Source organism: Lissotriton vulgaris, chromosome 8, assembly GCF_964263255.1.
Source record: "Lissotriton vulgaris chromosome 8, aLisVul1.2, whole genome shotgun sequence".
Classification (NCBI taxonomy): domain Eukaryota; kingdom Metazoa; phylum Chordata; class Amphibia; order Caudata; family Salamandridae; genus Lissotriton; species Lissotriton vulgaris.
The window spans coordinates 884885716-884898685 of NC_141696.1; the positions used below are offsets into that span (position 1 = coordinate 884885716).

Consider the following 12970-nt stretch of genomic DNA (forward strand, 5'->3'; position numbering starts at 1 on the left):
CAGTGCCCCTCAGTGTTAGCCTACGATGAGAAGAAAGTTAGCATACAGTATTGTCACACTTCGCAAGAAATTGCCACCGTGCAGTGTATCCCAGCACCCTTTTCTGGTCAAGTTATAACTAATGCAAATGAACACAGGACCCTGTAGTGATGGCAGTTGTTCGCTATGCCAGCAAAAACACGCCTGGAGAGTACTGTCGTGCACCTACTATTTTATGAACCAAGCTTATGCTCAGAGACAGAATTCACACCAATAATAATTTACAGTAACTAAAGCAAGCTTGCTACTATCCTATGCCCTGAAACAGGTTCTTACAAGCAACCTCCTTAGCATCATCAAGACTTTAAAAATTTAGATAAAACTCTTAAACGTTCCTCCCCACTGAAATCTTCAGTAAAACAGGCGAAAGATGCATTTGGTTTGAAGAGAAACCAGGGTATGATCAATGACCTCCCTTACGGTCTCTCATCCAACTACTAACCAGGCTAGATCCTGCTTCGCTTCCAACAAATTGCTTTTACCATGTGGTTTCTGGTAGCCTCTCAATCAAGCCACACGCACTTCCCGCCAAATACTGTTACTGCTCCCAAGCAAGAGATGCTTGCAGAATAACGCTGGTCCCCTGCGTGCGTTCAAAACACACTCCCCCAGCGTGCTCTTTAACAAAACTCGCGTGTGCACCAAAATTCTCCCACCTCAGGCCCTGCTTCAATTAAGGAGTGCTGCCCGCACTCTGCGCTACCGTTCGCTGCACCTAGTGCTGGCAATCGTCTAGGCGGTGCACAGGTCCCTGATGCTGCCGTTCCGTCGAAATTAGCGCTGCCGACGCTGACCTAAAAGAATAATAAACAAAGCAGCCGCAATAACGCTCCAACAAATCAATCGTCCACACGGTGCGAGAGGTCCCCGACGCTGCCTGCAAAATATAAAAACAAATTAGTAGTCTCCTCGCTGAGGAGCGTAAATAAATTTGCTTGCGCCCCAATGGGCGAAGGGGCAATCCTGGTGGGAACGCCAGAACAAGAGGGTGCCTCCCGCGCTCCCCCGGTCTTTTAACCACTCTGACTCCCCCTCCCCGACCTAGAAGCAATTAGATCTGCTTCCGTGTCGAAGCGGGAGCCAACACCAATCAGTGATGGGGGCGCACCCGCTGCTTTGTGATGAGGGCGCCTCCCGTGGCCTTTTAACCCTTCTGGCTCCCCCTCCCCGACCCGGAAGCAATTAGATCTGCTTCTGGGTCAAAGCGGGAGCCAACACTAATCAGTGATGGTGGCGCACCCGCCGTGTCATCACGGCGCGGCGGAGGGGTACAGCCCCACCACGGAGGTTGCCGGGGTGAGGGGCCGGTGCCCCGCCATACGTTTGGGGGGCCGAACGGCCCCCCTTTCCATTGCAAGGCCCTGCATGGGTTGGTAAATCTGAAGTACTCTGCCCCAGAAAGACATTCCATGAGTGGAGCATGGATGCTCCCACACATCCACCGATTGGATTTCAGGGCATTCCCAGATTTACTGAGACTGTAAAACTTGGCAATGCGTCAAAATGCTACACCTTCCCAGGGGAGGCATAATTAGTAAAAGTATCTTTATTTCTGCTAATCTTTTTCTCTGGATTCTGTAGTTCAAGTTGCAGGAGGAAAACGCCTCAGAAGATTGTTTCTGTACAGGAAGGTGTCACAAAAACAAGCCTGTCTAAAATGCAAGCACCCTTGCACCATGGTGCAAGGGTGCCTGATCTGGCGCTAGTTTGTGCACCAGCACAGGCAGACACAAGGAATGTGTCATATCTTGACAGATATGGTTCATTCCTGCTCTCTCCCTTTCACGCAGCGCAGCAAGGTGCTTGCTACCTTGCGTTGTGTAAAATAATGATAAATATGCCCCATCATCTCTTGTTTAATCACAGGACACTTAAGGACTCCTAAGCAATTAAATTATCCCTTAAACTGTAAATATCAAAATACCTACCGTATTATTCTCACAAAACGTACCTCTAGAATTGTCGAAGAATTCCTCCAAAAAACTGTATGAATGAGAAATGACTATCCAATGGAACTGATTTCCAAGTTTTCTCTTGGAAACTATGTTGAGTTCACATGTGTTAAGACAGGGGTACCCAACATAGATCCAGGAGCATCAAATTCATGCGAGGGGTCCGATTTACCAAAATACAATGCGATGCAGCTCAGCAGGACACCTTGCTGTGCTGTGTTGCATGACGGAGAGGGAACGAATGTACTATATTTAACATTATATGGCTCACCATCGGGCAAGGGTGCCTGCTTTGCTGGCAGGATTGTTTTTGTGCAGGGAGAGACACCTTCCAGCACAAAAAAGATCCTCTGAGGCTTTTTCCTCTATGTGTGAAACAGAATGTAGCACATGTAGAAAGAAAAAACACAAGATTAAATAAATTGATTTCTCCTCATTACATCTCTCCTGGAAAGATGTAGCATTGTGATGCATTCTCAAGTCTACCACTAATAGTAAATCTGGGAATGCGCCAAAATTCAAGGGTGGATGCATAGGAACACCCATGCTCCAACCATGGAACGCCTCCCTGGGGCAGAGTAATGCAAGGCAATGACCTCCGCTGCCTTGTGTTACTCCAGATTTACCAAGCCACAAAGGGCCATGCAAGGTGGTCTTGCAAGAGTTGGGAAATCTCATTCTAGGTTATGTGTCCCCCTGAGTCCCCTTGCTTGTCAGAAAGGTGATGCAGAACCTTTGGAAAATCTGCCCCCAGAGTTTTATGATAGCCATTGACTAGGTAAGGTATTCAATTTAGATTAATCTGATGTGGAATACTTCTCTCTAAAAAACTGACACAGAGACTCATTCCACTTCCAAAAAAGATCCCAACAGCAGTCCGCATTACGAAGTGAGTGGCCATTTAGCTTTATTCCAGCCTGCTCCAGCCAAGTCCTTATATTTCAAAATCCTTAGTGTTCATCCACCTCCTTCTTTTTGATTCGGGTGCACCTCTTATCTTTTTTAACTTTGTTTTCACTTTTTGTTTGTTTTTGACTGTCCCTGTGTGTTTATTTTCATTTTTTGCTCTGTTAGATTAGGTATCGACAACACTACTTCTCACTGACCCCAGTTATATCTGGGTCCAATTAAGGTGCCTCTGACCTTAATTTTTTGGCCATATTCTCTCGTGGAGGACTGTGGGATAGTGCACTGTGTAATCCTTTAAACTCTCAGGGCAATTGAAATCAATACTCTCTGTGAGCCTTTTTTGTGAAACACGCCTGACCCCAAAATTGCGTCTGCAAAAGATCGTCGCCAGGGCACAAAAACAATCACCTTAAGGGAGGCCCCTTTAGCATCTACAGCCTAAAGGCCGCATATTTGTTTGAAATAGGAGCAACAGCTCAGGCCTTAAAAGAAGTCCTCATTTCGGGTCACAAGCAACCAAGAGGGATACTAGAGGCGACCCGCCTGATCCTATCATGGCAGCTGTCTCTCCCCCTGGCAGCTATAACACAGAAATACTTAACCAATGACCCAACACACATTTCCCCTTCTACTGTGAGGGTCTTTCTCTACCAGCCCGACTGTCCCTAAAACGGCCTCCATAATTGTGCCCTTGTCCAAAGTACTCCTACTCCCCTTGTTGGGGATGGATCCAGAATTCATGCCTGGAGTCTCAGAGTCACACATAGTAGAGGACTGGTAAAGATCCCCTTACCGCTCCTAAGCCATCCGGATGTCTGACACTGCATTTACGCTGGGTTTCCTACCCCCTTCCCCACCTCTTCCCTCCTTCATTCTTCAGAGTGTGCCCTTGGCCAAAGCACTCCTCTCCCCTTGTTGGGAAGGGATCCAGCATTTATGCCCTGGAGTCTCAGAGACCCAACTGAGAGAGACCACTGCGACAAAGGAATCACACATAACGGAGGACTGGGAATGATCCCTTTACCGCAGGGAGCCGTCACCTACCCAGCCGCAAGTCAGACGCTGTTACTTCCTCCTCTCCATGCTGTGTCTCCTACCTCTTCCCTCCTTCATTCTTTGTCCACCTCCCCTATTCCTTTCCTGTCTCCCCTGAGTTTCTCTCCCCTGCCTGCTTTGTTTATCCTTATGCCTATGCTATGCTTTTGTAAGTCATGTATATCATGTAACTACGCGCCAGCAACTGATGTAACTGTGTAACTATGTTCTGAAACAATGTTTTTCTTCATGTAAAGTGCTCCGATACCTCCGGGTCTAGACAGCACTATTTAAAACTTTTCAAATATATAAATATATCAGAGGCAAGCAAACCAGGAGATCTTCCTATATAAATATATACATATGTTGATGTGCTTATCACTTGAAAAAGCCAATACGCCTCTTGCTTTTTATATTTTGGGGTTGTGTCTGTTTGACAAAGCCAGCAGGTCTGCCTTACTTAAAATTAAAGTTTATATTCTTACATAACAAAGCTGTGTGCTTCCTTGGGAGTTGTAAGCAGGGTGTGGTTGCAGACCAGACCCTGCAGCAAGCCCTACACTGCGCACAGTGCATGGCGTGGGGCTGGGTGCCTATGGCAGATTGGGCACAGGACCTGACTGGAGGCCAGGCACTATTTCCAACCCAATGCAGCATGTGGAGATGGCCAACTTTCTTTGTGTTACAAAAGCATATAAATTCACTAAAAAACAAAGGTTAAAGTGAAGTTATAGTTAGAAATTGTAATAATGCGCTACTTTACATTAAGAGAATTATACACTTGGAGCTTGTGGGATAACTGGTTCAAGATAGTATATTCCTAAACAAGATATTTGCTTCCATTCTTTTTTTCTTTTCTTTTCTTTTTCTCTTTGCTGTATTTTATTATGGTTTACATTTAGTCCAATGATTATTAATCAGAAATACAGGGAGTTTGAGATTACACTGGAGTGACCAAGACAGATCGGCATTCCTGGTGGACAAATCTGAAAGTACCTGTATACTTGGAGTAAAAGGAAGGACAACAAGGCTTGGGGAACCTGAGATGCAATCAATCTCCTCCTTCCCAGAGTGGTCGGGTATCCCCCCACACTGCTTGTAAGTGAGAAAGTTGGAATCCTCCTTTATCTCTAAATACATACTAATTTGACAAATGAGGAAAAAAAGAGAACAATACATTATGGTTAGGCTACAATGTCAGGTAAACATTGCCATTTTAAATGAACAAAACCACTTACATTTACCCGTAATAGTCACATGAAGTAGCTATAACTTGTGCTGCAAAGTAATATAACTCGCACCCTCACCATGCACTGCTAATTAGCTCACATATTCCATTACTCATGATATGTTCTATGTCTTTATTGATAACCTTACTGCAATATTTGAAATTACTCCATTGAGGAACATTGTGCATGGCGATGGAGCAAGTTAACTACAAGAAAAGAATCATGGCCTTGGGTGGGCAATGGGTTACCCAGTAAATAAAAAAAATGCCCAGAATCCACATCTAGGCACATTGCAAAATAAGGGTCAGTTTTGTATGTCCACATTGTGTTTTGGGATGTTTCCTGTTGTGTGTGCTAGCCACACAAGTGAGGTACAATTGTTATTGAGATACTTCGGGGAATGTTGGGTGAATGGAATTTTATGGCTCCCCAGAGATTCCAGAACATTCCATCACAGAAATGTGAGGAAAATTTGTTTTCTTTTTACACATTTTGAGGTTTGCAAGGGATTCTGGGTAGCATAACCTGGTGTGAGCCGCACAAGTTACCCCATCCTGGAATTCTAGATTTCAAAAATGTACAGGTGTGCTAGGTTTCCCTGGGTGCCTGCTGTGTTTGGACCCAAAATCCACAGCCAGGCACATGGAAAAATGTGATTGGTCCACATTGCGTTTTCAACTGTTTCCTGTCACGGGCACTAGGCCAACCCACACAAGTGGGGTACCATTTTTATCGGGAGGTTTGGGGAATTGCTGGGTGGGTAGAAGTTGGAGACTCCCTAAAGATTCCAGATTTTTCAATCACTGCCTGGTGAGAGCCACACAAGTCATCCCGTCCTAGAATCCCCTGGGTGTTTAGATTTAAAAAAAAATGTACAGGTTTGCTAGTTTTTCCTAGGTGCCGCTGAGCTAGGGCCTAAAATTGACAGCCAGACCCCTTGTAAAAAAACGGTCTGTTTTCTGTGGATAAATTTGATGGGTCCATGTTGGGTTTTGGGCCATTTCCTGCCATGTTTTTTTAAAACAAAGTTTGAGGTTTGCAAGGGATTCTGGGTATTATTACCTGGTGGGAGCCACATAAGCCAAACCATCCTGGAATCTCCCAGGTATCTAGTTTTCAAACATGTACTGATTTGATAGGTTTCCCTGGGGGGCCGGCTGAGCTAGGGCTACTCCTTCCCCCACACTAAGGGCCTCATTTATGAGGCCTTGCGTCAGTTTTGCGCTTCAGATGCATCACTTTTTTGTGATGCATCGGTGGCGTAAAACATGCTCCCTGTTGTGCACTATTTACAAAGTGACGCATCTAAGCAGATGCGTCGCTTTGTAAATCCCTGCGCTACATTATACCTGGTCAGGTATAATGTATGCAGGGGGGGGCTTTCCCCGCAAAAAGCCTTGTAGAAGTGACGCAGTGAAATCTATGAGATTTCACTGCGTCACTTCTAGGACGCTGTTGCGTAAAAATCTTGTGCCTGCCTCACAGCAGGTGTAAGACTGATGCAGGCCCTTTCACATGGGGCTTGCCCCATGTGAAAGGATGCATTCCTTGAGTTGCGTCACTTTTGTGACACACTCCTTGCTACATGATGCGTCATACATTAAATATGACGCATCTGGTATGTCTCAAGGTCGTGCGCACTGAGAAGTGAAGCATCGCTGCTTTCACGCAGCGATGCGTCATTTCTCATAAATGAGACCCTAAACCTTTTCAATGCAACTTTAAATTAGTCCTACCTGATTAGAGCGCAGGAATGCAACAGCAAAGTCCACAAACAACCCAAAACTGTGTTTAAAGACTACAGAATCAAGGAAACTGTAAATAAAACGCACAATGGACAAACAAAAAAGGCCTGCATACCATGATAATTTAAAAAATGCAATTTCTCATTAATGTTTGTAAAATAAAAAGAACGTGGTAACAAATATCACAATTTATCTGCTTGTTAAAAAAATATGTAGAAAATGAAAAATAAATATATTAAACAGATTAATAGTTCCTACTCAAAACTGAAGAATTTGTGGAAATGGTTTGGACTTTGAGGGTCGGATTTATAAATCCAACTCCAAAGTTTCTACATTAGATCAAGTGTTGGACTTGGAGGGGTTATATTTAATATTCTCATTCCAAATCTGGCCATATAAGGGAACAACTTGAACTTTTGGATTGAGTTGCGTGTAATTTACACCCCCGCGAAATAACATGAGAACCTTAACCACAGTGGGGAAAGTGTTAGACTTGGGGGATGGGAGGTCAGATTTGCTATTTTCACTCCAACCTTCACCACATTGAGGAACAAGTTGAATTCATGAGGTTAAGATCTGCTATTCACCCTCCAAACTTAACCACATTAGAGGAAGTGTTAGCCAATGAGGTGTTTCGGGAGTGTATTTACCATTCCCATTCCAAACTTAACTACATTGAGGAAAGTGCTGGACTTTGGAATGGTCACATTTAGTATGTCTAAAAAGGGCAAAGCATTACTGTTTGGGGCCAAAACCAGAACAACTATTCCAACAACCTATTACACCACGAAGACAAAAGCAAATACAAAATAGCAATAATAATAATAAAATAAAAACTTAAACCCAAAAATAAAAAGTACAACGCATATATGAAAACCACACAAGATAATTTAGAATACAAATATGCATAATAATCTATTTAAGAATAAAAAATACAGAATAACAAATTTAATTTAGCAAATACAATTTTTAAACCAAAACAGTTTCCAAATATTGAAAAAAGCACATTAACAAAATATGGACCACAAATGTACTATTAACAAACAATATATAAACAATTTAAAAAATAATAAAAATCATAAATCAATTTTGAAATATCTCAGAAATAAAAATACATTAGCAATATAAAGTATAAAAACAGAATATGACCTTTTGTTTAACATTTAACAAAACAATTATAATTTTAGTGCATTAATAACTATTTACTGCCAAAAAAACTCAAAAGGAAAAAAAAAGATTCTGAAAAGCATAAAGATTTTACTTGGAAACAAAATAGAAAAATACATAATAATAGCATATCTATCATAAATAAATATTTTAAAATTGCATAAAATGCATCAATAAGTTTATTCCTCAAATATATCAATTTTCTTTTTCAAATCAAGTCAAAAATACTTTATTTCCAAGAAATATATTCTTATAGAAATATTACGCACATTTCTAATTCATGAAAGAAGAAAAGCGTAAAAAAAAAATATATAGTAATCTAAAACAACAGTGCATGATTGTATACTTCTACACAACTACTTGTAGATCATGCAACTTCAACTAAATAAACATTAACATGTTCCCTACTATAAACTAATACAATCTACAGTGCAAGTCTCACATATATTTAAAAGCTTTCATTAGAAATAATAGGAAAAACAAGCATTTGCAATGCAATAGGTCTCGCATTTGCAAGATTTTAAACTATTGGGATTGTAAATGACAATGCCTTTTCTTTATCTGTTTTGATAATTAACACGTAAATAAAAGGCATAGTCAATTACAATGCCAATAGCTCAAACTCTTGTAAATGTGAGACCTATTGCATTTCAAAGAAGCTGCCACCATTGTCCCGGGCTGCTTGGAAATTGAAAGCGTGCATTGTGTACTGAATGTTGCAGGCAAGCATGTTGTGCCTGTAGTAGGAAAAACTCATTAAAGAAAATAGGACTTACAGATAAATAAGACGTACTGTATAACAACCGAAGTAAAAGGGCCAATCCTCATGGGAGGTTACAAATGAAGACTAGGCAGTGCCAAAGAGGGATTAAAAAGCATATTAACAAATCAGAAGCCAGCGTTTACAAAGGACAATGACAGAAGCCAATGACAAATATGGACGGAGAGTGAATTGGGCTTCCAAGTCCATACTCCAATACAGCATGCCTTGCAGAGCAGCGCATGTGCTGCCCAGGCTCGACTTAATGATCAATATAAGAACAATTCATTCAGCCTGAATAGCATTTAAAAGTGCAATGTGAGTTTAATCAATATTAAACCTGTACGTTTTACCTAATTAGGATTCTAAAGTGCAATATACATAGCAGCTTTTCACAACTTTCCTTTTGGGAGATCCTCTAATTTACTTAACATTACCTTGCTGAGTGTGATTACATCCATACTGACCTACATCTTAAACCCTATGGGGAAGACAATGCCAGTTGAGATGTTAATATTTTACACAGATATTGACCAATTGCAATAGCTACATCTCAGAATCTAAGACCATGATTCAGCTCTAGCCCCGCATCACTAGTTTGAATCCTGTATTTTTTATACACAGTCAGAAGAATCTTTTGCCTCGCCTCAATGAAGAATGTACAATCCAACTATAAATGGCTCACTGAATATTTTCTCCCTCTTTTACAGGGGTACTGGCTATTATTCTTAACAACCTCTGTTTTTAATCCTGGGTTAATTCCCACCCTCAAGTGCAAAACGTCATTTCACAAGCGCTCGTGTGGAATATCATATTGGCATGGGAGCAAGTCTATGCTCTCCTGTGAAACTAAGAAAGGAATGGCTGAGCTATTAATTTTTAGATAATACAGATCTTTTGTCCAACTAGTTTCCATTGCACTTTGCCTGAGTGAATTCTTTATCTGTTTAATAGAAACCACTTCCCTCCTTTTATATACCTCTCTAGAACATTCTGAAGCTTTTGGATTATTGTCACTGGATTCCTTTTTCCCTGAGAGGGTTGTCTTCAACTCTGGTAAGATGTCCTCTGACAGTTTGCTGCATGGGGACCCAACTTTAAGAGACAGATAAAAGTACAAGGTTCTAGTATCAGCCAGCACACTCCAGGTTACAGTTCTCAATCTGTTCTTACAGCTTGGATTATAGCATTTTTAGGGAGATTCAGAAGCAATTTTAAGGAATTACCTCCTGGCCCTTCCCACATGACTCGCCTGTCTAAAGCCAGCACCTCTGCTACATATAATGTCTGCGGAATAAGCTTTTCCTGAATAACTTTGCTTAGCTGCTCCAAGGTATGACTGCCAAATTTGTAGTCAAACCATTTTACCCCATTCACTGCAGGACACAGGGCTAGCCTCTGAATAGCTGCTCGCAGCCGTTTTGCTTGTGAGTGCTTTGGGAGCTGTTTTCATTGCCATAGTGTCTCTGAGGACTCTGAGGAACAACCCTGGATTTCGTTTTGACCATCGACTGGAGCACAACAGCTTTCCCCTAAAGGAGCCGGACTGCGAGGACCAGCGAACACTGCGTCTCATCATCTAGCGCAGCTTGTGACTCTGCCCGCTCCCAGCCGACCTCCACTACATTACGGCTCGCAGCCGTTTTGCCTGTGAGTGCTTTGGGAGCCGTTTTCATTGCCATAGTGTCTCTGAGGCCTCTGAGGAACAACCCTGCATTTTGTTTTGACCATCGACTTGGGCACAACAGCTTTCCCCTAAAGGAGCGGGACTGCGAGGACCAGTGAACACTGCATCTCACCATCTAGCGCAGCTGGTGACTCTTCCCACTCCAGCTTCTTCTACTTAACCATGCCCACACCCGCGAAACGCGGGACGCACGCGGGCAAGCCGGGCAAAGCCCGGGAAAAGTGCGGGCCATACAAGGTCGTTCGAGCCCGGGCTGGGCCTCACCCCCCTTAAAATTGTGTTGTGGTGTTGAGTTCTTATGATTTCATATCATCCTACAAGCTCTTTAATATTGTTGTGTTTTCTTTCCTGTGTTAAAGCCTCTAGGAACCAATCATTATGTCACTACGGTCTGGGAAGGATATAAATGTAACCCTATCTTCCACGGGCGGGGTGGTTACTGGAACTCTGGACCAATTTTTTAAATGGGCAACAGTAATTTTAGAAAAAGAAATAGCCCTTACTGAGAAACGCTTGTCCCTGGATCTCTTAACGGGGAAGCGTTAGTCTCTACGCCTAATTGGATCATTGGTATCCCCCGAACCACCAAGACCTTTAGATCCCTCAGTTGCTCAGGGCTCCAGCTCTAGACTTATGCCGGCAGCCCCTGATAATGTAACGGGTTGTCCTATCCTAAACATAACTACATCTAGTATGGTCTCCAGCAGTTCCAATTGCAGAGTTTTAACCTCTCTCGCCACATAGTTCCCCCCAATAGTTCAGAACCAGAGCCCATCAGCTAATAGCAAACGCAGCAATAGGAAAAGAGGAGGTGGTACTCAGAAGGGTGGGTTGGCCAAAATTCAAAAAGACAAACAGCAAAATCCTGGTTCCACATGTTCCTGCCCAGCCCCCCAGTCCGCCTAGGGCCCCAGCAGATTTTATCCTACAATCCCCCAATTGTGGTGTGGTTGACGCTGGGTTCCTGGGTAAAATGGAAGTTCTAGTCAAATCCTTGATGTTACCCCTACTGGAGAGAACCAGGATGATCAACTCCAAATTAGATCAGATAGAAAAGCTAGTTTTAGCAAACGCCAGCACCCTGGGTAATCTTGTAAGAGGTATGGATAACACTAAGGACCAAGTCACTGTTCCCCAAGGCGTGGGGACTGGTAATGGTTCAAGGGTGGTTCAACAAGCTACTATCAACAAGCCTAACATCCAGTCTGGACACCTATGTATGTAGAAGCGCCCTGTAGGTAAAAATCCCGTAGGTACCACCAGGGACAGGGGCTCAGTGGTAGGCGCGGTGCCTAGAACACAGACTGCATTGTGTGTATTAGATACAGGTAGTAAGACTAATTGGTATTCCTCACTGGAGAAGGAGGTCATCAAACAGAGACTCCCCTGTGTAAATCTTCCCCCAGAGTCCGCACCCTACACGATCATATTGGGGGGAATACCAGCAATTGGGGAGGAGAAATCAGAATCACATAGGGAGCTGAAAAATAAAGTCATTTACTGGCTCAATAAGAATCCTCCTCTAACACCAAGATTTTGGGCGTTAGAAGGGTGAGCTGGGTGGGACATAGCCCAAAGGATCTGGAGGGAGATTGTGTTATTGTGAACTTTAGAGATCCCTGGGTGGTCGAGTTCATTCGTAGAGAACCAAAGTTTGGGAGAGTGGGTGATGTTTAATCATTGGGCCTTGATTATTTTTATCCCTGTACAAACTGTGGACCATTCCACCCCCAACCGAAATCCCGTCGCGGAAGACCCTATGGAGAAAACCCTTTTGATCGGGTGTTGCAATATCCTTCCTTGTCAAATAGGGTTGAGCCTTTTACTGATTTAGAGGGGGTAGACTGACTCTTGAATTCACCTGGTGGTAATACTGTGCCCAGGGAATCTGGAGGGTTTCCCATGGAGAATGGCTCTCACTGGTGGATGGAGTCGCCGTTGGTAGCGACACTGTACCTTGCAGAACTATAGGGGAGGTGTGGGTGGATCAGGAGGTCAGTATTGGCGTGGGAAGGTCTTCGCCGGCCTCCCTAGCCAGGGAGTCCCCAGTTAAAGAACCCCCGATAGAGGGTGGGTGGCCACCAGGGTCCATCCTGAGGGCGCCAGAACAAAGGCTAACCACACAGGACGCTCTTCCTAAAATAGTTTAGTGGAATATTGCAGGGCTGAAAAAGAAAATTAGCTATAGGAGAGTGGGCCGACTTTGTGGATTACCATGACATCTTAATATTTCAAGAAAGTTGGGCCCCTGACCCTATCCACCGCCTAGGGTATCTCAATTTCTACAAACCTGCAACCAGTGCTAGAATGGGTAGAGAGTCAGGTGGTTTAACTATTTGGGTAAGGCAGTCTCTTAGTTACAGGCCTACAGAAGTGACAGTATTTAACCGAGATATTCTTGGGATAAAGCTTACCAGGCCTAACCATCGGGAGATTTTTATCGTTAA

At 43.3% G+C, this 12970-nt stretch overlaps 1 non-coding gene across 1 annotated transcript; it reads right to left on the reverse strand.

The window, feature by feature from the left end:
* Window positions 1–322: 322 nt before the first annotated feature.
* Window positions 323–440, reverse strand: LOC147698141 (U5 spliceosomal RNA). The gene has a single exon (XR_015299541.1). It is a non-coding gene; the product is annotated as a U5 spliceosomal RNA (small nuclear RNA).
* Between the last annotated feature and the right edge of the window lie 12530 nt (window positions 441–12970).